We start from the raw sequence: 25,355 nt of genomic DNA, 5'->3' as shown, positions 1-25,355 counted from the left end.
CATCCTTCTGAGGTTGGCAAAAATGAGTGCCAGCATGCTAGTATCCTGTGTTGGAGTAGCGACCTGTCCAGGATTGTGCTCAATAGCCAAGGAGACTGCTTCGGCAGCACCAACGCTCTGCACAGAGTACGGTTCCAATGGATGGAGGATGGCCATAATCTCTTGTCACCTGATGTAAAAATTGGGACATTGCCGTTTATCATATGAGCTGACAACACTGAAGGGTTCTACAAGTAATTCCACAAACATTTGTAATACTCTTTTACTTTATTACACATTTACATCACATGACACAAGCCTTGAGTTCCCAGTGTTTCCGTTTGTGCTCCATCATTGTCATTACAGAGAATAATTTTGACTAATTTTGCTGTGAATCCACTGACAACAGTCCATTGTTCAGTGGTGTAATTGTTTGTATCACCCATGGTTATGTTCACTCAATCTGATAAAAGGAACAAATTAACACTCTGCACACAAAGGCAATGTCAATTTTTACAAGGGGTGACAAGCCATTGTGGCCACCCTGTACAATGTTCAAAATATATAATTAAATTGAAATCAAGTTTTACCTTGGTCATAGAAACAGACTGATAGACAGACAAAGTGAACAAATTGTTGATTTCCGCTTTGTGCTACGTGCGCACGGGAATGATTTATTATTCCCAACTGGGAGCAAATCTAAAATTTCCACAATGAGGGTTAGATAAAAAGAGATTGCAAAGTGTAATGTGCATTCTGTTATTTATTTATTTATTTATTTGCTCTAAAATAGCCAGGTAATGGAAAATGGCCTTTTTGCCGGAAAATAGCGTTGTACTGCCCTGAGGTTGCTCTGTACCCATCAGTAAAGTGCTAGCTTTCATCCAAACTAGGAAAAAGACTTTCTTTCTTTACACATGAAATGTAGAATTTTTTTTTTCCAAAGAGTCGAAGGGATGAGATCATGTCCAATGAGATATGATGTTTTACCCATACAAATGGCTGCATATAGTGGAGTCGTTTGAAGGAAGGTCATGCTGTTCTGCGCAGATGGTCGCACGTTCTTTGGGTTCCAGCATCATGATCGGCCGTGGACGGCAAATTAATGATGTCGTTGTCAATGCCACTGGGCATAAGCTGACCCTGAAGAGACAGAGAAAAAAAAAGATTATAAAATGAGGAATTATTTTAAAACTATTTTACCCTGTGGGATATATTTCACATTTTATGATTATAATTATCAATGTGTAATTCATCATACTGATTCTCCAAGTGACCATGTTTGTCTTTATGACTAATGGCAATAAAAGGCCAGTCGGGCTCTGGCATACATTTATATTTTGAGCTCAATGGAGGCAACTGGAAGTCAGGCTTTGATCATTTTATGTACCCATGAGGAATGAGTAAAATATTTTTCTTTTACATAAAGTAAGAAAGTGATAATTTTGCACAAGGAGGAAAGAAATTCTCTGACCAAGGATGTTCAGAATGAACGAGATACTGACGCTCGTCTCGGAACATCCATGGTTATTATTCAATTTATATGTTTAGTAAGAAAACATTTTCCTTACAATTTTTTTATGATTGTATGTTGAATAATTACAACAGTTGGAATTTCTTGGATTGCAGGGACTACCTCATTCCCGGCTCGTAGGAAAGTCTAGACTGGAGGTACGCACACTCACCTCTGAGCTGTCTAGCCTGTGTTTGATTCTTGTCTCAGCTACATACTGTCATCCGGGTCCTCGTGTTTCACAGGCAGGGTCATTCATCAATGTGTGTGCCATCCCTCGAATGGACATTTAACTAGTTTCCTACCTGCCTGCATTAGTTGGTGGACTTTATACATCCCACGGTGTCACAAAGAGCAGGTGAGCTATTGCCGGCACCCTGAATAAATTACAAATTACTGCTCTAACATACAGGGGGCACTGCATCAACTGAAAAACTTTTCTCAGCAAATGATGCTGACCACAGCCATGTGCTGCATATGAAAGAAGCTCAGTCTAATCAAATTTTTGAGGGAAGAAAATGGACTAATTTGTTGAAATTTCAGTTGAAATAGTTATCCAACAAAAATGGAGATCATGCTTTCATGTTTCGTGAAATGAGTCCAAGGTGCTCAGTGTTTTTACCACATCTCGAAGCTCTCCTTGCTATTGACAAATCTGTGTGTTATTGGCAAAATCTCCATATTGTAGTATCTCGATAATCCAAGGTTCCATATATTTGGCAGAGTGAGTCCAAGGCTTTCTGTGTTATTGATTTATGTTCGCAGGGAGGGTGAGTCACAAGGGCTGCCTCTTTCCCACAGCGTTCTGACCTACTGCGAAATTTGGTAGATTCTTAGTTTTCTATTGTCTTATTTCTGGCTTCCCTTCTCCTGTCCTCTCATCATCTGTTCTCCTCAGCCTAACCAGGTTGCATACATTCCTCTAGAATCCCACAACTTCTCAAACCCTCCCAAATTGCAAAAAGTAATGCTCTTCCCACTTTCTTCGTCCCTCTGTTCTCTTATCTGTGAAACCAACTCCCTGTATCTTATGTTGTTGTCCCCCCCCAACCCCCATCCCTTTCCATTCCTTCAAAGAGTGCTACCCATCATCACCTCATGCTTTCTCCCATATCCACCCCTGCTCTCTTCTACTCTCATTGACCCTTCCCCCACCCCTGCTGTGAATGTGACACTGGAATAAAATAAAATATAGCATGAAACTGATGAATCAACTACCCATCACCCATGAAAATGTAACTCTGAACGATGTAACAACGTTTACATGCCTCGGCAGCAGAATACAAACAGATGGACACTGTTTTTCATACATTAAAATTAGAATTACAAAAGTAAATCGTGCCTTGAAATTGTGGATGAAGTCAAAACTGAAATTATTCAACAGCAATGTTATCTTGGAATTGTTGTATGGAACAGTCATAAGGGGCCAATGGTCAGATTGAACGAAAACGTTTAAGCTTTCAGTGTAGATGTCTGCAGAGATTACTGAACACCAAGTGGTTCAATTACATCTTCTATTGGGTGGTTGCTAGAGTACCGTTATTCTCAGGTTTTCCGTATGTCTGTTGGGTGATCGCGAGAGTACCCTTATTTTCACTTTTTCCGTCTGTCTCTGTTTGTACGTCTGTACGTAATGGACAGCTCTGGAGGCCAGAGGAGTCAACCGATTTTGATGAAACTTGACAGGTAGGTTCATACCAGGATCAAGTTCTATGCTTTTGAGCACCGTTGCTATGGACACCACCATTGCCGAGCAACGGGACCTTTGAATTTTTTGAAAAATCCTAAAAAAAAATATTTTTTCGAAAATCAAAAATCTGCTCGCAGGCTTTTATGCGCACTATAATCAACCTCTTTGTCAAAAAATTTCAGCCCGATCCGTCAAAAATTGTATGACGTATGCAATTATGTATCGACCACCCATGTCGCCTACCGGCTTGTCTGTTTGTTTGTATTCTTACGAATTTCAGTCCGCCCGGCGTGCGATCGGCCACGTAACTCAAATCACAACAGTGTCGCCCACCGGAACGGACAATTCAGTCGTGACCCTCCTTGGAACTACCTCCAGGAGCTAGTCACGGGTGGGTCTTTCGACCCCACCACAATCGTGCCAATCGGCCACCCGCGCAGGATAGGGTTGTTCGCCAAACTCGACCTGCCAAAGTACCTGCGCGGGTAGTTAACCGGGCGATCGTACCTCGCCGCTGGCCGGCCTCGGACACGAACCGCTTAAGCGGTCCGTTCCGTGCTTCAGTGATAACCGAGCCGTGTTATCGCCGGCCCCGACGGACGTGATTATTTACCGGGTGCTCACACCCTTCTACCAATTCCTTCTGTGATGCAAGATGGAACTTTCAAACAAAGGAAAGGACACAACGAAACGGGGAACAGTTCGACAAGCACATTTATTACGCACTCAGACAAGGCAAGCACGTATTCATAGCCATACAGTAAGAATGCAATTTACAAGCAAGAGTTACAACCAAATAAAGCAATGGTTATTTACATGCACTTAAACAGTTTCTACTTTACAAGACACGGCGCCACAACACGCATTCAAAGAAAACACAAGAAAAAGACCGCCTCAAAGAGTCAGACTGGGCCCGTGGGCCTAATGCGCGTGGAATCTGGAGGAGCGGCCAGGTCCACGAGACCGAAGGGTCTTACCCGCGCCCTCGTGGCACGATGGCAGGCAAGCCGCAATGTCAGCGTAGCTGCGCCTGGCTTCGTACCCCTGGCGTGGTCGGCGAGCTCTCTCCGGCGCTCCCCGTCTGCCTTTTCCTCGGCTTCGAGCTCCGTCTCCCGACTCGACTGCCCCGCCGACACTGCAGACTTGACTTCTTCTGCCGACACTCCGCCGCTGCCACTCCACTGCTCCGACTTGGTTATTGACTTTTTGCCGACGTACTGCACCTTTCTTTCTTCCGCGAGCTGCGTTGTGCTCGCACTTATATAGCCCGGGGGAGGGCGTCTATGTAAATTTCTGGATTACAGCGGGTTCGGAGGCGGGGCCACACTACCCGATGCTCAGTCATTGGATGGATGAAAAGGGGGCGTGAAGCATTCCTGATTCGATTTTTGAGGCGATAGGAACGCATTCACAACCCATGGCCCGGCGTGTGGTGGAAAGGCGGAGGTGGTGGGAGTTTGGTTGTAGGCGGGCGTCGTTTGAGAATGGCGGTGAAGCGATGTTTGCAGGGTGGAGTTGTGGAGGTGAAGAGGCGAAGGTGGTGGTGTTTGAGTTGTAGTTGCTTGGGAATGATGTTGGTGATGGCGATTTGGTTGTTGGCGGATGATTGGTCCAAAATAATGATAGAGAAAAGAAAAAGGGCTAACTCAAAGGATCGCAGCCCTGTGAACATGGAAATTCCCTCTAAACAACAGTGGGGAAATCTAACTACACAATTACTTATCGTCATAACTGATCGAAGGACCCTTTATGGTGTATTGCGAATTTCCACAGCCGTAACAGTATGTAATGGACAGCTCTGGAGGCCAGAGGAGTCAACCGATTTTTATGAAACTTGATTGATAGGTTCATACCAGGATCTAGTTGTATGCTTTTGAGCACCGTTGCTATGGACGCCACCGTTGCCAAGCAATGGGACTTTTGAAATTTTTGAAAAAATCCGAATTTTTTTTTTTTTTCCGAAAATCAAAATTCGGCTTCCACGCTTTTATGCACACTATAATCAACCTCTTTGTCAAAAATTTTCAGCCTGATCCATCAAAACCTGTATGACTAGTATGCAATTATATAGTGACCACCCATGTCGCCTACCGGCTTGTACTAAGTGTGTGTGTGTGTGTGTGTGTGTGTGTGTGTGTGTGTGTGTGTGTGTGTGTGTGTGTGTGTGTGTGTGTGTGTGTGTGTGTGTGTGTGTGTGTGTGTGTGTGTGTGTGTGTGTCCTCCATAACTCCAAAACCATTAAACCTAACAGCCTGAAACTTTGCATGCTCACCAAGAAAACTCCAAGGAAGTGCAAGAATGAAAATTGGGTGTTTGGGTTAATTAAAACACCCCTTTTGAAGATAATTTGCAGCCTCATTTAATTTTATCCTTCATCAGGCATATCCCCGGTTAATGCTTCTGATGAGGTCTTCAGGTGTATCCTACATAACCTTGCTGGGGTCTGAAGCCACCATGTTTTTTAGCCTGTTCAACCACGCCTTGACTTGGAACAGGCCGCAACGATTTCTTAATGATAAGGTTGTTTTTTTTCACTTTCCTGACTCGTATTATCGAATGCCTGCTCATCATAGCTACAAATCACTAGGTACATTGCAATGCTTATAAACGCCCTGAGATGTCAGCATTCGTTGTTTTATTTCATTTCGACACATGCGATCACCGCAACAATCTCTGAAACTAAGCAGAATCGATTACAAAATTTAAGCCCCAGAATCGAACTTACAAGCTGTTCCGACTCCTAGCAAAGTGCTCATTTGTCCAATTCGGACATATTTGACACTTTGGGCATCTCCGGAAGGTGTATGCATGATATGACGGTTCGGTGATTGCCTATCACGTGCCAAGTGAGCCGTTTCTTATCAACCGTTTCGTTGGAGTGCTTAAGCCACTCGGCGAGCACTTTACACTATCCGCATTGTCACCAAATACTGAACGTCGATCGACCTGAACAAAGTTCAGGGGTCACTCGCATGCGTTCCTAGCCACGTGTTGTTCTGCGGTGCAACAGGTGGTGGCTGGCTCACTGAAAATGTGAAATTTTATTTTCCACGACGTTTCCCCTTTTTGTATGATCTTCCATAATATCAGCCGTCACTTTGGCATGGATAAATACAAATAAAAATTAATCATTTCCTTTTTAAAAGTTTCTTCAACCATTTTGCTTGGTGAAGCCACTTGGCATGTTTCAATGGCGATACCACGGTTGTACACCGTAGGTAGGAAGGCAAAATAAATTATTTGATCACAATGAGAAAAAAATGTTTTCAGTTATGAAATATTGAATTGCCATATCATGGCAGGAAAGCCGAGAAGTACGCATGCTTGCTCTATGTCGCCTGGATTCGCATCCCGACCCAGAAATAAACCGTCATCCCGGTGTTTCACAGGCAGGGTGATTCAGCAATGTGTGTTCCATCTCTCGGATGGATGATAAACTGGGCGTCACATCTGCCGGAATCCCTCACCCCTCTCTCTCCCTCACCTCTCTGTCTTCCTCACCTCTATCCACCCCTTTCTCTCCTTTACAACCCTACACCCCAATCTCCCACCCCTCTCCCTCTTTCCTACCCCGACTTCTCCCTCTCACTTCGACCCCTCCCTCTCCTCCCCTTTCCTCTTCCCTCCCTCTCCTCCCCTTTCCTCTTCCCTCCCTCTATCTCTCTCCCGCCCCTCCCCATGCTCCCCAACCTTTCCTCTCTGTTGATGGGACTAGCATCTATGAATCATATTCGGAGTGAGCTGACCAGTGGGTTGCAAAAGTCGCTGCATGTACGAGCATGCTTGCATGCAGGCAGACTTTTGCCAGGAAGATAGTATGGGTTTTAAATGCTCACGCCCCAGGCCTCAAAGTATCCGTGTGTGTGTGTGTTTGTGTGTGTGTGTGTGTGTGTGTGTGTGTGTTTGTGTGTGTGTGTGTGTGTGTTCGTGTACATGTACGTGCAAGTTGCTGTTGCAGCCTGCAATCTCCACATGTGGGGGGGGTGGGTTTCATGAGGTGAAACAGAGAACTATTAGGTCTGAAAGTGTGTGTGTGTACCAATGTAAACATAGGTTGCTGTTGTTGCCTGCTATCTCAACATGTGGGTGGGTTTCGTCAGGAAGTGAAACAGACCTAATAGGTCTCACAGTATCCGTGTGTGTGTGTGTGTGTGTGTGTGTGTGTGTGTGTGTGTGTGTGTGTGTGTGTGTGTGTGTGTGTGTGTGTGTGTGTGTGTGTTTTTGATGATGATTGGTATCTTCATATGCAGGTTTCAGAATGTGGAATGAAGTCCTCATAGGGCAGGCTCAAAGTATCCACCTTTTTTTTTTTGGTAAGGGGTCACGATTCATGGACCAAGCTGTGAAGTTTTCTGTTCTCAAAGTTTTGTGCTGAGGGCTCTCTTCAGGATGATCACCAAGTCCCAAACAGCTTCCAACTGTAGTTCGTTTGTTGTAATATTCCCAGGGATGGTTTTTAATGTCTCTGTGAGGTTCTTTGTCATCATTCTCCTCCAACATTCTCCTCCAACTATTTGTAGCTCCAACTATCACTGGTACAACTTTGGCATTCTTCAGCTTCCAGGATCTTTTCACTTCATTCTTGAGGTCTTCATATTTTGTCATTTTCTTGATTTCTGCATCGTTTCGTCCAAAATCACGAGAATTAACACCTCAAAACACATTACCTTCTCTTCTCTTTTTTTGTACCCAAGTATGATATCTGGTTGCAATGCTTTGTTTTAGATGTTCATGCTCGATGGGATCATTAGCTCTTACGTGAGCGGCACTTCCATGTTTTCAGTGATTGCTTTTGGTTGATGTTCCCATGAATTCTCTGAAACTGGGAAATCAAAGTTTTTTTCAGATGTGCCAGTGGATTACTTTACAAACCCTTTGTGTTGTTGTTTGTACAGCTGTTCTGACATGAGGTTTTTTTTTTCCTTTTGTGTTTGGTCATTAAGCAGAACATATCACTCTCTTTGCTATCCCCATCTCCACCCACCTTCTATCTTTTCATATCCTCACCTTTCTGGTGACGCTCTCTCCCCCCCTCTTTTCCTCACCTTTTCCCCTTCCTAGCTTCCTCTCCCCTCCCTTCGTCCTCTGCTCTCCCCTCCCTCCGTCCTCTGCTCTCCCCTCCCTCTCTCCCCTCCTCTCCCCTGCCCACGCCCTCTCCTCACCCCTCCCTTCGTCCTTTCGTCCCCTCCCCCCTCCCCCCATCCTCTCCTCTCCCCTCTGTCCTGTCCACTCCCACTCCTTCCGTCCTCTCCTCTCCCCTCCATCTGTCCTGTCCTCTCCCCTCCTGTCCTCTCCTCTCCCCTCTCTCCGTCCTCTCCTATCCCCTCCTCACATCCTCTCCTCTCCCTCCCTCCGTCCTCTCCTTTCCCCTCCCCACGCCCCTCCTCTCACCTTCCTCCATCCTCTCCTCTCCCCTTCCTCCATCCTCTCCACCCCCTTCTGTCCATCCTCTCCTCTACCCTTCCTCCCTCCTCTCCTCTCACCTCCCTCCATCCTCTCCTCTCCCCTTCCTCCATCCTCTCCTCTCCCTTTCCTCCATCCTCTCCTCTCCCCTCTTCCTTTCTCTCTTCTCCCCTCCCACTTTCTCTCTCCTCTCCCTCCTTCCGTCCTCTCCTCTCCCTTCCCCATGTCCTCTCCTCTCCCCTCCTTCCGTCCTCTCCTCTCACTCTTACCTCCCCTCTCCCCTCCTTTCTCTCTTCTCCCTTCCCACTGTCCTGTCCTCTCCCCTGTTTCCGTCCTCTCCTCTCCCTTCCCCATGTCCTCTCCTCTCCCCTCCCTCCGTCCTCTCCCCCTCCGTCCTCTCCCCTCCCTCCGTCCTCTCCCCTCACTCTTACCTCTCCTCTCCTCTCCCCTCCCTCCATCCTCTCCTCTCCCCTCTGTCCTGTCCTCTCCCCTCCCTCCGTCCTCTCCTCTCCCCTCCCCACGTTCTCTCCTCTTCCCTCCCCACGTCCTCTCCTCTTCCCTCCCCACATCCTCTCCTCTCCCCTACCCACGTCCTCTCCTCTCCCCTCTCCACGCCCTCTCCTCTCCTCTCCCCATGTCCTCTCCTCTCCCCGCCCCACCCCACACCCTCTCCTCTCCCCTCCCTCCGTCCTCTCCTCTTCTTTCCATCCTCTCCCTTCCCCACCCTGCCTCCTCTCCTCTTCTTTCCATCCTCTCCCTTCCCCACCCTGCCTCCTCTCTCTCCCCAACCTGCCTCCCCTCTTTCCCCAACCTGCCTCCTCTCTCTCTCTCCCCAACCTGCCTCCTCTCTTTCCCCACCCTGCCTCCTCTCTTTCCCCACCCTGCCTCCTCTCTTTCCCCACCCTGCCTCCTCTCTTTCCCCTCCCTCCCCTCTTTCCCCTCCCTTGCCTCTTTTCCCTCCTTCCCCTCCTTCCCCTCTTTCCCTCATTCCCTCCCTCCTCCCTCTCTCTCCCCTCCCTCCATCCTCTCTCTCCCCTCCCCCCTTAATGTCCCCGTCAGCGAAACGACGGGTTGTATTTGTTTGTCTTAAATAATGCGGTCCTAGAAAAAGTGTATGCTCATCCACTGACCAGCATTGCGAGGATTATGTCTGGGGCATCTCCTCAGAATGGCTGATGACATAATACCAAAAGAAGCATGTAAATGCACCCAATGGGGAAAAGGAAGAAAGGCAGACCCAAGGGTACCTTTCAAAGGGCCATCTCGACTGAGGTAGATCTGGAAAGGCTGTCCCAGGACAGAGCTAAATGGAGTCGTCTTCTCTCCGCCTTATGTGTTTAATAGCACAAACAGATAATAGATGTAACAAGAGCGAGAATTGCTTTGCAATACATGTCCCCTACCGGTCTCCATGAATGTTTGGGAGATAAAACAATTAGTTTGCGTTTAACACACGCTCCAACCAATACCGGAACCAAAATGAAAAAGAAGAAACTCTCTAACGTACGGTGTTTTGGTCTATTTGGCGAAATAAAAGGAAAACCAATTTTCATTTACTGATATATTTTGTAGACTAAAAACCAATAAAGACAACTAGGATAACAAAGCACATATAAGAATTAGTTTGCTTGAACGCATGCTCGAGCCAATACTAGAACCAAAAATACATACATACGTACATACATTGGGAGCATGTGCCGGAGCAGTATGTCGCTGCATCCACTTTCTGCTGGTACTCCAGGGGCCTCCATCTGGCCATCCCCCCAGGCAGATGCCTGGCCCATCCCCATCTCTTAGGGTAGGACATTCCAGGCACCTACCCATTGGGACAACCTCAGGTTAACCTGAGGAGACCACAGTCTTGTGCACAACACCTCAGCACCACCCCGATGCACACTCCAGTGCGTTTTATGGAGTGGTGTTTTGTGGTGGCCGGAGTGCAAATCCTGCCAGCAAACCTCCAAGGAAAGGTAACCAACTGCAGGAGGACGTCCACAGATGCAGTTGCTATCAGATACAGATGGCTGTTGGTTCACAAGGAGCTCCTCTGCCATTTGGCAAGTTTTGGATTTAATCCTGCTGGGTGTCCATGTCCATAAACCCTCCACACCAGGGGGACCTGAACAGGGGGACCTTCGCCAGGACTTGTTTTGTGTGGTGTTTGTGTGGTGTTTGCAGACTGGTGTGTTCCGTAATTAATGAGACATAATTCAAACTGCTCTTTTTAACTGCTGGCAGTGATGATCGGGTACCAAGATGTCCCGCTTTGATGCGAACCCGTTTTGATTGGACACCTGACCATGACCCATGACGTTTTTTTTTATTATTACTCAATTGAATTCAGAATTGGATTGAAATAAATTCAATTCAAATCAAATGGAAGACCAAATAGGTACCATCCTGCATTGTAGTTATCAGAAGGAACCCAAACAAGCAAAAAGCAAAGATGAAGTCATTAGTCGGAACCTGGATATGATTCTCATTTCAGCTGCTACTCCTCGACCCTCAAATCCATCCAGGCACTGCCAAGCAAGCCTTATTAAAAACAAACAGAAAGAACCCAGATTAAAAAATCAAATAATCCTGGCTGTCAAACCATGTGTCCGAATAGGTTGAAATTTAAAACATATATTCCCTATCATTATTAGACCATAATTGTGAAGTTTCACATCGATTGATGAAGTGGTTGGTTAAAGAGAAATAATTTTTATAAGATTCTCGCTGAATCCAATATGGCTGCCAGATCATATGACCTATCAATTATTGGTGAATACCCTGGTATCCCCAATGCTTGGGGAACATTTGTGTGAAGTTTCCCCTCTATCTGTCCAGCCGTTCTCGAGAAGAAGATTTTTAAAATAAGTTTTAGGGTAAATCCAACATGGCTGCCAAACCATGTGACCTTTGACATCATAATTATCATTAAAACATTCTACATGAGTAGTCGCTCCTATAGTGAAAATTTCGGCTCAATCTGACAAGCAGTTGCAGAGAAAAACACTCATGTTTTATGCGGACAAAGAAAAACAAACAAATGGACCCAAATGCAATATCCTCTCCTCTTTCGAGGGAAATAACCCGATGGGCAAACATGAAGAAAAAACATGCATACAGTTTCTGTGCATGTATTATATACATCGTGGTTATATACAGTCGTGGCCAAAAATATTGGTACCCTTGCACTTTTTTCAAAAATAAGTTGAAATTGACAAAAGTATTTGGTCTCCACAATTCTTCATTTCATTGTTAATATAACAGAATTCATAATTTAATTCATATTTGTTTTTAATTGTTTTTAATTCATAACTTAATATATCCTTTTAAATCGGAAAATAAAAAGAAATTGCATTGACAAAATTATTGACACCCTCGACTTAATATTTGGGAGCACAACCATAGGACAAAATAACTGCAGTCTGTGCTTCCTGTAGCCATTAAATGAGCTTCCTCTCCACTGGTAGTTTGTCCCACTCTTCTTATGCAAACTGCTCCATTTCTCCCAGATTTGAAAGGTGTCTTCTCTAAACTGCTGTTTTCAGATCTCCCCACAGGTGTTCAGTGGGATTTAGATTTGGACTCATTGCTGGCCACTTCAGAACAGTCCAGCGTTTTGTCTTGAACCATTCCTGGGTGCTTTTTGAAGTGTGTATGGGGTCATTGTCCTGCTGCAAGACCCATGACCTTCGACTGAGACCCAGCTTCCTAACACTGGGTTGAACATTGTGCTCCAAAATGTCTTGGTAATCTCCTGATTTCATGATGCCATGTACGCATTCAAGACAACCATTATGCCAGAGGCAGCGCAGCAACCCCAAAACATCACTGAACCTCCTCCATGTTTGACTGTAGGGAGAGTGTTATTTTCTTTGAAGGCTTCATTTTGTTTTCTGCAAACATAGAGATCATGTGCTTTTACCAAAAAGCTCTAATTTGGTCTCATCTGTTCACAGGACCTTTTCCCAGAAGGATCTTGGCTTGTTTAGGTGTATTTTGGCAAACTCCAGTCAGGCTTTCTTATGTCTCTCTCCCTTCCTCTCTCTTCCTCTCTCTTCCTCTCTCCCCCTCTCTCCCTCTATCTCTCTCCCTCTATCTCTCTCCCTCTATCTCTCTCCCTCTATCTCTCTCCCTCTATCTCTCTCCCTCTATCTCTCTCCCTCTATCTTTCTCCCTCTATCTTTCTCCCTCTATCTTTCTCCCTCTATCTCTCTCCCTCTCTATCTCTCTCCCTCTCTATCTCTCTCCCTCTATCCCTCCCTCTATCTCTCTCCCTCTATCTCTCTCCCTCTATCTCTCTCCCTCTATCTCTCTCCCTCTATCTCTCTCCCTCTATCTCTCTCCCTCTATCTCTCTCCCTCTCTATCTCTCTCCCTCTATCTCTCTCCCTCTATCTCTCTCCCTCTATCTCTCTCCCTCTATCTCTCTCCCTCTATCTCCCTCCCTCTATCTCTCTCCCTCTATCTCTCTCCCTCTATCTCTCTCCCTCTATCTCTCTCCCTCTATATCTCTCCCTCTATATCTCTCCCTCTATATCTCTCCCTCTATATCTCTCCCTCTATCTCTCTCCCTCTATCTCTCTCCCTCTATCTCTCTCCCTCTATCTCCCTCTCTCTCCCACACTATCTCTCTCTCACTCTCTCTCTCTCACTCTCTCTCTCACTCTCTCTCACTTCTCACTCTCTCTCACTCTCTCTCTCTCACTCTCTCTCACTCTCTCTCACTTCTCACTCTCTCTCACTTCTCACTCTCTCTCACTTCTCACTCTCTCTCACTTCTCACTCTCTCCCTCCCTCCTCAGTGGGGTCCTCCTGGGTCTCCGATGATAGAACCCCCTTTTCATTGAGTTGGCGACGGATGGTGCGAGTTGAAACTGTCGTATCTTGTGTCTGAAGATCAGCTTGAATCTGTTTGGCAGTTGATCGAGGTGCTTTCGCCACCATTCAAACAATCCTTCGCTGCAATCTTTGATCAAGTTTTCTCTTGCGGCCACGTCCAGGGACGTTGGCTACAGTGCCGTGGGCCTTAAACTTCCTGATAACATTGCGTATGGTGGATACAGGAACATCAAGGTCTCTGGAGATGGACTTGCAGCCTTGAGATTGTCCATGCTTGGCTACAATCTTGTCTGACCTCCTCAGACAATTCTCTGATTTTCATTATTTTCTCCATGCTCATTGTGGTGCACACAGACACAAAACAGCTGAATGACTCCTTTTCTCCATTCAAACTGGTCGAATGAGTGATTTTTATATTTCAGGCACCTGCTACTCACCATCGGTGAGTTCAATTCCAAAGTAAAGGAGAATCACCTGCTTGAAATCTCCTTGTTTCTAACAACTTATAAAAGGTGCCAATAATATTGTCCTGGCCATTGTAGGATGTCTGTATGGAATAAGCTAAGATTTAGTAATTTTTTTCAGCTTTTTTGTTTTGTTCCACTACAAACCAAAGTAATACATATTTGAATCCCAAAAGATTTTTTAATTTCAACAATTTTCTGGAAGAGATGGTGCATTATTTGAAATACGTGCAAGGGAACCAATATTTTTGGCCATGACTATACCTGGGATTATTCCAATTGTGCTGGGCCATGGACTATCATCCCGGCCTGAGGGCTGCCGATCTGTGCTGCTTCATGCAAATGGTGGCACATGATTTTATTGGGGAGGGTTAGGCCAGCTGTCCAGCCAATGGGTGTCAAGCATTGGGGTGGAGTCAGGGCAGCTGAACACTGATCCATGTATAATATGTGATATGTTCAAAATTTAAAAATGGCACAACTCTGTGAAAAATTGACAAAACACCATGTACCAAGTTTCAGTTGATTATATTAAAAGGTATGGGGGGAAAAAAAGGTCAGAAAAACCAAAGGTGGGATGGATGGGAACATTTTTTTTGTTGTTTTTTTTTTTGTGAGAACAACTGGGTCAGGCGGATTGCGGGAGTGAAAAGGGTGGCTAGAAGGAGGATGAATAAACTGAGGGAGGAGATTGATGTGCAGATGAGCTTGACAGGGAGATTGGTGAAATGCTGGCTGAGATGGGCTGGACACTTGTTGTGGATGGGGGAAGAGAGAGTGGCAAATAGAGCAGATAGGTTGAGGGAGCAAGGTAGGAGGAAAAGAGGTAGACCTTGGTTGAGATGGGAGATTTGTGTGAGGAGGGATATTCGTATGGTTGGGGTGGTGGGAGTTTGCTGAGGACAGAGGGAGGTGAAGGAGTATAGTGGTCAAGGCAGGGCAGAAGGTTGGTGCCATCGGACCTCACCCCTTACTTATGAAGGGAAGAGGAGGAGAACATCAGCAAGGTGATAATTATGAAGCACCTATTCACAAAGCAATTAATTAAGCAGGTATTTACAAGCAGACAAAGACACAGAAGAGCAGACTTACCTCTAATACATTTTCCCCTTACACAGACTTACTTTGACAACAGACAGGCATCATCATTCATTCCGGGAAGAAGGACAAGAAGGAATGAGGAGAAAGAAGCAGAGTGGAAGGATGACTCCCCTTACCTCACGCACCCACACAGGGTTACGTCGGTCAAAATATTGTTACGTTTGAGGGGGGGGTATGCATTCAAAGGGTAATTAGGATGTTTAATTAGGTATGCCATGCTGTTCGAGTTTACCAGGATCTCGATGTAATAAGTAGCAATTCAGTGGTGATAAGTTGTCGAGTAAATGTTCATTTCTTCAAGGGGGAAATGATAAATGTCACGTAATTAGATAGGGACACGGGATAGGGTAAGTGTGTCTGCGTAAACCCCTTTTGGTATTCTCTGAAGACTGGCCGTGACGTCACAGGACAGTGCAGCGGATGGCTCCGCTCCGTGATCACGATTGGCGGAAGGCGATGGCGGTGGGCCAATAAACGGCTCGATTGGGAGTGACGAGGACGAAGGATAAAAAGGTTCTGTTCGGGGTCGAAAAGAAAGAGGAAGAAGATTACAACCAAAAAGATCGTGTTTTTTTGGTGTGGTTCCCTGTGGCGGCTGAGAGTGTCCTTGTTGTTGTGCTGAGTCGATTGTGTCTTGGAGCCTTGCTGGGCCTCATTCCTCGCCTTGGTTGGCTCTGGGGTTCTGCTGACTCGGAGTGCGGGGTCGGGCGGCGGGCGGACCTGCCTCCCTCTCCTGCTCGCGGCTTGGCGCCAGAGCTGGTTCCCTGGCGGCTGTGGGCGGACTTGGGCCAGGACCAGGAGGTCGACAGCACCGCGATTTCTCCTGCCCCCCTGACGAGAGCAAGGCCGGCTCGTCCGACGCCGATCCAGGGACAGTTGCATCCACACCACGGTCCAGCCTGACCACCAGAAATAGCTACGTTTTGTGTGTGTGTGTGTGTGTGTGTGTGTGTGTGTGTGTGTGTGTGTGTGTGTGTGTGTGTGTGTGTGTGTGTGTGTGTGTGTGTGTGTGTGTGCTTGGCGCCTTAGAGGGATTGAGAACTGTATATTCATTGGAATTGTCTGTGTTTTTCCCCACGCCCGAACCCACACCATCCCGTCGAATCGCCCCGGATCCCTCTTCTTGCCGAGTCTTGTTATTTCTGGTAATAATAAAAACAAATAAACATCATCAACTCAGTGAAAAGTGACTCGTGCCACCTTCCTCGTCCCGTTTGCGGTAGAGCGATTAGAACCGCCATGTTTGGGTTATAAATAAATAAACCGCCTCCATTGTTTCGGCTCATTCTACGTTGGCGGGACTGTTCAAGTCCCGTGGACGTCACATTGGTGTCAGAAGTGGGATATTCGAACCCCTCGAAATTATATTTGGTATCGGGAGAATATACCAAGATTAAAATCTCGCCACGAATTGGAATATAAAATTACTACAGAAAAGCGCGCGAGCGCGGGAAAATTTTGGCGGGATTTTTCAAATTTAAATTAATTGGCGGCAAACGGGACTTCTGCACCATGGCGGATGTGCAGATGTTTGAGGAGGAAGGCCACGTGTCTGGCAGCGAGTCGGGGGAAGAGGGGAGAGATGGGGGTAGGGTTGGAACCTACCCCATTCAGAGCGTGGACCGTGCTTCATCGCCCGTAACGGGGCCGGCAGTGCCGGAAACCGGTGCGATGACGATCCAGACACTGTGGAACGTTTAATAGGGGACATGACGGTACAAATGGCAAATCAATTCGTGACACAGAGGGCAGAAATGACGGCACAAATGGAAAATCAATTCGTGACACAGAGGGCAGAAATGACGGCACAAATGGAAAATCAATTCGTGACACAGAGGGCAGAAATGACGGCACAGAGGGCAGAAATGACGGCACAAATGGAAAATCAATTCGTGACACAGAGGGCAGAAATGACAGATCATTTGGGGGTAATGGGGGTACAGTTGGGTGCACGGATTGATTTAATGAGGGATGAATTGGGGGAAAAGATGGAGAAAATGAAAACTGAGATGCAGAAGTGTGTGGATGTTAAATTGGGAGAAATACAAAGTAAATTCGAGGATAGATTGGAGGAAAAAACAAAGGTAGAAATTACATTGGAGGGGGAAAATATACGGAAAAAATTGGTAGATAAAATTGATGCAACGAACATTCGGGTTGATAAAGTGGATGAAAGCCTGGAACGTCATCGTGCCTGTGTGGATGCTCGTATGTGTGGTGTAGCCATGCCCACGGGGAGGGGCATGATGATGATGCATGATGGGCGTGATGGTGGAGGAGTGGCCGTGGAGGTCGGCAAGGGATATGAGGTGTGCACGCCGCCTGAGGCGTCGTAGTAATGCTGGAGTCGGCCAGCTCGTGAGTGGACCGAGTACGGAATAAAGGGGAGCCGTGGGCACAGTACGCCCTGGCTCGCACTCGTGCAACACAGCCCGGCTCGACTGTTCCTCCGCTTCGTGTCTGCCTGCTAAGCATCTCCCAATTCAGTACAGTACAGTTGGCGACAAGGATCTTCGAATCGACGTGTGTAAGGGCGGCAAATGACCCGTGCGGTTCCAGGCTACGGAGCCAAAGGTCTCGCCGGCGCGAACATGGCAAAGGGTCGGTGCATGGCAAACGTACGCGTGCCCGCCTTCGTCGGAATCTACTTCGGCCACGTCGAGTGGGCAACGTTCGTTCATTTGGTTCATTTTCTTGTTCGTTTTGTCGAGGATACGCGTTTCGGCTCGAACGCGGCGTTGGACGTCGCACAAGCTCTGGAGAATATCCGAGGTCTCGATGGTCGGGACACAGCAGATGGTCTAGGGGTCATCGCGATGGGCCAGGCACGCACGGCCATGCGCACGGTCTGCGGCGCGGGTCGTGGGCGAGCGTGGCAATGCAATCACTCGGACGGCGGTCTGGGCTCTCGAGGTCGTCTACGGTGTGTGGGCCGAGGGTCATCGCCCATTGTTGCGTTCATAGATGGCGGTGTGCGAGGCGATCCTTCCGTCCCGCGTCGAAACCTGCTTGCGATTGATCCGGAAATGACAAGATCAGTGGCAGGGGGGGGAAGTGAGCGAGGCACGGATCGGGTGTCGGGTGAGTCCACTCGTGCTGGCCGCACATCGCATTCGGCTGTGCCGTGCAAATTCATGGCAGAGGAGCATCCGGCACGGTTCAGAGCTCATTTTATTTCTGGTCTGCGGGCAGCCATTGACATTGTCTGCGAGCAGCCATTGGCCGACATCACATTCGACTCGGCGCTCGCGACTGTTTCAACTGACGAGCAGACACCGGTGACCGCGCAAGTCCGCGCGATGGCTCAAGTGCCGCAGGGTGCTCGCACGCCTAGCGGTGCGGGACGAGAGCGCGCACCGCAGCACGGTCGCACCGGGAGCGAAGGGGCACCGCAGCAGGACCCCAGTGACCTGGAGATCAGCCTGCAGCCCGGGCATGATGATGCCGGCGAGCCGGAGCAGGAGCCGGGCTTGGCGAGCCGGACCCTTTTGGGTCGGAACGGGTTCCGGTTCGTGCCTCCAGATGTGCCAGTGCTCTCTTCGAGACCTTCGTCGAATACCGAGGGCGAGGCGCTGGCGGCGGGGGCCGCGTCGATGCAGCGGGAGCCACCGTTCGTTGCTGCCTGCAGCGATGATGTGCGCTCCAGGAGCGGCGAGAGCCATATCAGCTCTCGCGATGAGTTCCCGCGCTTCGTTCGCGATGAGTTCCCGCGCTGTGGCAGGGTTCGTGAGGCAATGCGCATCGGTGTGGTTCAGGCAGCTTCAACAGGTGGCGGTGCGCCCGTGGCGTTAAAGGGAGTCGCGAGTCGCAGCATCAAGTCGACAACCAAGAAGCGGACTCGTGATGTGGGTTGTGGGTTGTTGTTCATGGCATATGTGTTTTTCCTTGCTCTAGTGATGCAGTTTAATGTTGTTGAAATAAATGCCAGCAGTTCTCGTGTAAAAGTGGATGTGGCGGAGATCAGTCAATGGAGTTGGTGTTATGATCAATGTGATGTGGGGGCGAATAAAGAAGGTTTGTTAGCCTCCAGTTGCTCCAGGCCGCAGGTAATTGCTTTGTCTTGTACTGGGATTTTATCAAAAAAGCGCGCTGTACGGAAAAATGAATTCGCAATGGTTCGAATGTTATTCCTATTGATCTATAACGAGCTTATGATTGAAGTGGGGTTTAAATGGAATTACTACCGTCTAACTGCCGTGTGGGTCTCGGAGATCGACTCGGAGCCGGGACTCGTGCGCTGGTCGGCGTTACCCCCACCTCTGCTTTCAGCGAGGTCAGACGTGCCTGGCGCCTGGTGCGTGGCTCTCTGGGTGCGCTCAAGGCCGTTTTGGCCATGCGGTGGAATCTCAACTGATTATGGTGCGTGAGGGTTGGGGAGTGTTTGTTGCTTCCAGCCAAGGGTGCTGTTCAGCGCCCCCACCAAGGTCGGTTGGGTCTGGCGGTGGCGCCGCGGGTTCCAGACAGCGGGGGTCCGGCCTCGAAAGGTTTATCTGTTTCAGGTCTGCCTGGGGGCGGGTTTGCTGAGTCGTGCTGCTGTGCTTCTCCAGTAGCTCGCTTCCACGCATTATATGATGTGATGTGCTGTTATACTTCGCTGTTTTCATTTTATTTGTATGATTATTATACCGAGGTTCTTCGTGTTGTCTATGCTTCTTATAATACTGATCATTTAATAATCATACTTTTAGGAGGGAGGAGTGTGGTGTAGCCATGCCCACGGGGAGGGGCATGATGATGATGCATGATGGGCGTGATGGTGGAGGAGTGGCCGTGGGGGTTGGCAAGGGATATGAGGTGTGCACGCCGCCTGAGGCGTCGTAGTAATGCTGGAGTCGGCCGGCTCGTGAGTGGACCGAGTACGGAATAAAGGGGAGCCGCGGGCACAGTACGCCCTGGCTCGCACTCGTGCAACACAGCCCGGCTCGACTGTTCCTCCGCTTCGTGTCTGCCTGCTAAGCATCTCCCCGTACAGTACAGTACAGTATGCAGCTGCAAGTTGAAGAGTGGGGAGAGCTGAGGAAGCAAGGGATGAATTTGGCGGAGGAGGTAAAAGGATTGGAGGCTCGTTTGGACGAACAAGGTAAAATTATGAGCCAAGATGAAGTCTTGGATAAAGGCTTGGTAGAGCCGTCTTTTGTAAGTAGAGTGTCCGGGTTGGTTGAGGAGCAGCTACAAACTCGCGATGGAGCCTTGGAGGAGGTTGTGCGGGCCCAGAAGATCCTGCGGGAAGAGGTGAATCGGTCCATTCAACGTTTGGAACAGGAGGCAAAATTGACCCATGAGACCCTCACCACAAAACATCTTTGGCCACAGTGGGCTCCGAAATTGGATACGCAGCCACAAGGGTGTTTGATCCCTGGGCTGGATTCGGACAAGGGAGAAACTGAGAGCGGGCCACCGTAAAAGTAATCCCCCTGGTAAATTTCGACGGGTCAGGGAGCGTTGAAGCTTTTCTGGCGCAATTTGAGTGCATTTCCCGACTAAGCGGGTGGAATGAGCAGGAACGTACAGGGAATTTGGTGGCAACGTTGCGGGGACCAGCCGCAGATGTGTTCGCGTGATCGCGGAGGGGATGTTGACCAGCTCCCACATTTGCGAGGCGTTGAGCCGTCGGTTTGGGTTCGCGGCAAACTGTGATCTGGTGCGGGCCCAGCTCCAGCACCGCAGATTAAAGCCGGGTGAGACAGTGCAGGAGCTGGCACAGGACATTTAACAATCAGTCAGGATCGCGTATCGGGACCTTACAGTGGAGGCATGGGACAGACTGGCACTCGAGAAATTTTTAGCTGCTCTTCCTGACCCTGAGGTCCGAGCGCTAGTGGAGCTACAGGATCCACCCACCGTGCACCGAGCGGCCGAGTGCGCGGCCAGGCTGGCCTCGTGGAGTCGGCCGGGTCGGGTTCCAGAGAGGCCATCGGTGACGATCCGACAGGCGGAGATCCAGGATCAGGGAGGGGGGCTGGGAGAAATTGGCATTGCCCAAATGTTTCAGGAAATTTGCCAGAAACTGTCAAGTTTGATAAAGGGTAATCCGGTAGTTAGTGCGCCAAAGCGGCGGGGTCCAGCCCAGCCAATAGAGCAATTCGATTATGGCCGAGGGGGTCCGGAACCGGAACAGACATTTCACCGATACTCACGGGGGCCTTTTATGGGGAGTTGTTTCCGGTGCGGGCGAAGAGGACACATGCAACGATATTGCCGGTACCCGGCGATGGAGGGACTCTCCAATAGACTTTTAGACTCGGAGAGGGTGAATCCTCCTGCTGAACCGCCAGGTCTATCCGAGATGCCCTTTCATAGGTCGGGTCCGGAGATCACTGTCGGGGGTCTGGGAGACTAGATCGGGCTGAGCATATAGGGCCATGCACGGCTGCTGAGATTGTGGCGAAGTGCCCTCCTTTGGTGAAAAAAGTGAATTGTGGAAAAATTGGCATGGGTTTGTAAGTTCTGCTGGGTTTTAGAGTGACAATCGGGACAGTGGGTAATTGGAAACAAAGCGGGCACGAGTGGCTGTCCAATGGCTGGTGCATGGATCGGGTGAGAAGTGCTGTGTGAGTTGTTTTAAGTGAAGAAGTGAAATGTATGGTGCACACATTGATTTTTTATTGGACATGGTGTGGTAACAGGGAAGGTCATGGTCGGCGAAGTGTTAGAAATGCAGGTGTCACATGTAAGGCCGATGGGGTGGGGGAGTCATGTGGGTTTTGTGGGTGGGGATGATGTGCTTGTCCACAGGGATTGCTGAAGCTCACGGTGAGCGTGAATTGCGATCCCCCTCAAGGAGATTCACCACCTGGTGGCTAATGGTGACAGTGTCTGGAGGAAATTCGGAGAGGGTCTGGTTGGGCGACCAAGGCGGGTAGGACCTTGCGACCCAGGAAGGCCAGAGGAGCCAGTGAGACCCCTTCCAGAGTGTTGTATGGGATTAGAGCTGATGGCTACCAGGGGGGAGGGAATCAAAGGGAGCGGGGCGGAGAAACGTCCGGGTTGGACTAAAGCTTACCTGTGGGCATGGTTGCACCTGAGATGCCCCCATCATCTTGTGGTAACCCACCCCACGGCCATGACGGGATTCAGCCTGCATGATTAAAATGAGGACCATGACCTAGAAATGTGATGATGACCATGGTGTGAGTGTTGTGAAGATGTGTGTCCCACTCGATCCCGCACAACTTGACATGTGCAGCAAGGGCATGATGTCCGCATAATTTTGGGGCAAGCAAATTTGAAAATTGGCTCCCCAGGTAACGCTGGGTCTATTAGCATCCACTGGGGGAGGCGGTCAAGTGTAAATATCCTGTGAATAGTGTCGTTAAGGCTTAGAGTAGGAATGTAAAGTATAAGTGTTGTGTTTTTGTGGAACCTTTTGTTTCCCCTCCCCAGATCACTGGAAGAGTGTTGGGCAAGAGCGATGATCTAGAAGATGGAGTGCAACTTCGCTCAGTGCTCTCATGAGATAAAATAAAAAATAAAAAAAACGAATGATTGTTTAGGCGAGGATAAGGCCATAAGGGGGTAGTACATTAAGCAGGATAGGTAAGTTAGCTGCGACTCGCTGCCCATTGCCCCTCCTACTTTATTTCATTAGGTTAATTAGGTGTGAGTCAGTTAGTGTTAAGGCTGGTACGGTAGCGCCTGTGATATACCTTGCAGGAGCTGCGGTACCAGAGGAGGGGGCAGTGTTACGTTTGAGGGGAGGGGGGGTATGCATTCAAAGGGTAATTAGGATGTTTAATTAGGTATGCCATGCTGTTCGAGTTTACCAGGATCTCGATAGAATAAGTAGCAATTCAGTGGTGATAAGTTGTCTAGTAAATGTTCATTTCTTCAAGGGGGAAATGATAAATGTCACGTAATTAGATAGGGACACGGGATAGGGTAAGTGTGTCTGCGTAAACCCCTTTTGGTATTCTCTGAAGACTGACCGTGACGTCACAGGACAGTGTAGCGGATGGCTCCGCCCCGTGATCACGATTGGCGGAAGGCGATGGCGGTGGGCCAATAAACGGCTCGATTGGGAGTGACGAGGACGAAGGATAAAAAGGTTCTGTTCGGGGTCGAAAAGAAAGAGGAAGAAGATTACAACCAAAAAGATCGTGTTTTTTTGGTGTGGTTTCCTGTGGCGGCTGAGAGCGTCCTTGTTGTTGTGCTGAATCGATCGTGTTCTTGATCGTGTCTTGGAGCCTTGCTGGGCCTCGTGCCTCACCTTGGTTGGCTCTGGGGTTCTGCTGACTCGGAGTGCGGGGTCGGGCGGCGGGTGGACCTGCCTCCCTCTCCTGCTCGCAACTTGGCGCCAGAGCTGGTTCCCTGGCGGCTGTGGGTGTACTTGGGCCAGGACCAGGAGGTCGACAGCACCGCGGTTTCTCCTGCCCCCCTGACGAGAGCAAGGCCGGCTCGTCCGACGCCGATCCAGGGACAGTTGCGTCCACACCACGGTCCAGCCTGACCACCAGAAATAGCTACGTTGTGTGTGTGTGTGTGTGTGTGTGTGTGTGTGTGTGTGTGTGTGTGTGTGTGTGTGTGTGTGTGTGTGTGCTTGGCGCCTTAGGGGGATTGAGAACTGTATATTCATTGGAATTGTCTGTGTTTTTCCCCACGCCCGATCCCACACCATCCCGTCGAATCGCCCCGGATCCCTCTTCTTGCCGAGTCTTGTTATTTCTGGTAATAATAAAAACAAATAAACATCATCAACTCAGTGAAAAGTGACTCGTGCCACCTTCCTCGTCCCGTTTGCGGTAGAGCGATTAGAACCGCCATGTTTGGGTTATAAATAAATAAACCGCCTCCATCGTTTCGGCTCATTCTACGTTGGCGGGACTATTCAAATCCCGTGGATGTCACAATATTGTGTGGAGGGGTTGAGAGGATGAGCGGTTGTGTGATTGAGTGTCGGTGCTGTGTCGGCAGCGCGTGTTGTGAGTGTATAGTGAGCTGCGAGACACTCCGGGGACTGCAACATGTCCTTGGCTCATGGGCTGCTCACCTCTGGCCCCGGCACCACTTGCTCCTGCGCCTCGTATTCCAGCACAGCTAGATCCAGCGTGACCCGCACTCCAGCAGACAATCTCCCAAACAAGCAGTCTGAGATGTACTCGTGCCCTTGGTGCATCAACAGCCCTCAGGGCATCGCCAACAGCTGCAGAACACCCTTGCGTTCTGTCTCTTAAAACCGGTTGCGCTGGTCATGGTTTTGACAGAGCAAACATCAGGCGAGCATCTTCATCAATGGTGTGCATCCGACGTGGGCGGGTGAGCGATGGGGCTGTAGAGAATCCCCGCGTTGTTACGCCTGATGGCCATAGGCGCCCCCGCCCCACCCCTCTCGGCGTGGGTGCAGCGAGGGAGTGTCCCCGCTCCACCCCCTGCATGTAAACATTATTTTGTACTCCACATGTGTTTGAGAAGCGTTGTCCCGTGTGACGAATGGAGGAGTGCTGGGAAGGAAGAACATGGGAACGTAATTTGTAACTGGTCCAGAAGATTAATTGTCGATGGTAAGGGATGGATGAACAGATGGTTGGTGGTGAATAATACAAGAGGAAAGAGCCGGATCATGGGGTGAGGGAGATGGATAGAGACCAACCGACGGACAAGAGTAAACCAACTGTGGGGTTGAAGGAAAGACTGAGGAGATGAAGGAGGGATTGTTCAATTGAGGTTTGGTGAAGCGGATTGTTGGTGGATTGAGGATATTAAAAGCAGGTAGAGAAGGGGAAGATCACACTGGAACGATACAGACTAACCTCAATACACTCGGTAGAGCGCATATCTCTGCCACATAATGCCTGATCCACGAGAACATATCGTGCCCAATACATTTTTTAAATATCATGCGATATAATCGTTTTTGGTCCTATCTCTCAATGGTGAAGAATCACTTTAAAAATTAAATAACTCTCATATCCAGATTCAGATCCAGATCTTCACCAAAATCTAATCAGTTCTTCTTGTCACACACCCAATCTGCCCATCAACTTTAATCCGGATCCGTCCACAACTTTTTGAGATATCCTGCACACGCACGGGCAAACAAAGAAGACGACGACGTCGTGCAGAGCACGACACTTGCAAAATCCATAAAACAAATTTGACCCCGAAAATAATTGGTGGTTGAATTGAATGACCAAATATGCAACTCCTCTTCAAATTTCAAGTCAATCAGATGAAAATTGAGGATTTTATAAATACCACCTATAGTTGTTGATCTTGGGCCCCATGTTAACTTTGTGGTCCTTATTGACCTCAAAAATTATTGGCAGGTTGAATTCAGTGACCTGAAATCCTTCACACATCCTGTGATTGAAATGCTCAGACACCTGGGAATGGGGCATACCTTAACCGCTACAATGGATACAGGATGGCTTTAAAAA

The 25,355-nt window shown here is 48.6% G+C and overlaps 1 protein-coding gene and 1 long non-coding RNA gene across 20 annotated transcripts in view; one reads left to right on the top strand and one right to left on the bottom strand.

Annotated features, from left to right (window-relative positions):
* LOC147027556 (oxysterol-binding protein-related protein 6-like) overlaps positions 1 to 25,355 on the top strand; it is a 185,148-nt gene that overhangs the window by 102,241 nt on the left and 57,552 nt on the right. The window lies entirely within an intron of this gene.
* On the bottom strand, positions 200 to 24,627 carry LOC147027558 (uncharacterized). The gene is made up of 2 exons (XR_015057111.1): positions 23,969 to 24,627; positions 200 to 1,122 (listed from the first exon to the last, which is right to left on the bottom strand). It is a non-coding gene; the product is annotated as an uncharacterized LOC147027558 (long non-coding RNA).

Source organism: Eptatretus burgeri, chromosome 4 (genome assembly GCF_056783735.1).
Source record: "Eptatretus burgeri isolate ZD-2024b chromosome 4, Ebu_testis_v1, whole genome shotgun sequence".
In the NCBI taxonomy this organism is placed as follows: Eukaryota; Metazoa; Chordata; class Myxini; order Myxiniformes; family Myxinidae; genus Eptatretus; species Eptatretus burgeri.
The sequence above is the reverse complement of the archived record's forward strand: the minus strand, read 5'-3'. Positions and strand labels throughout refer to the sequence as shown.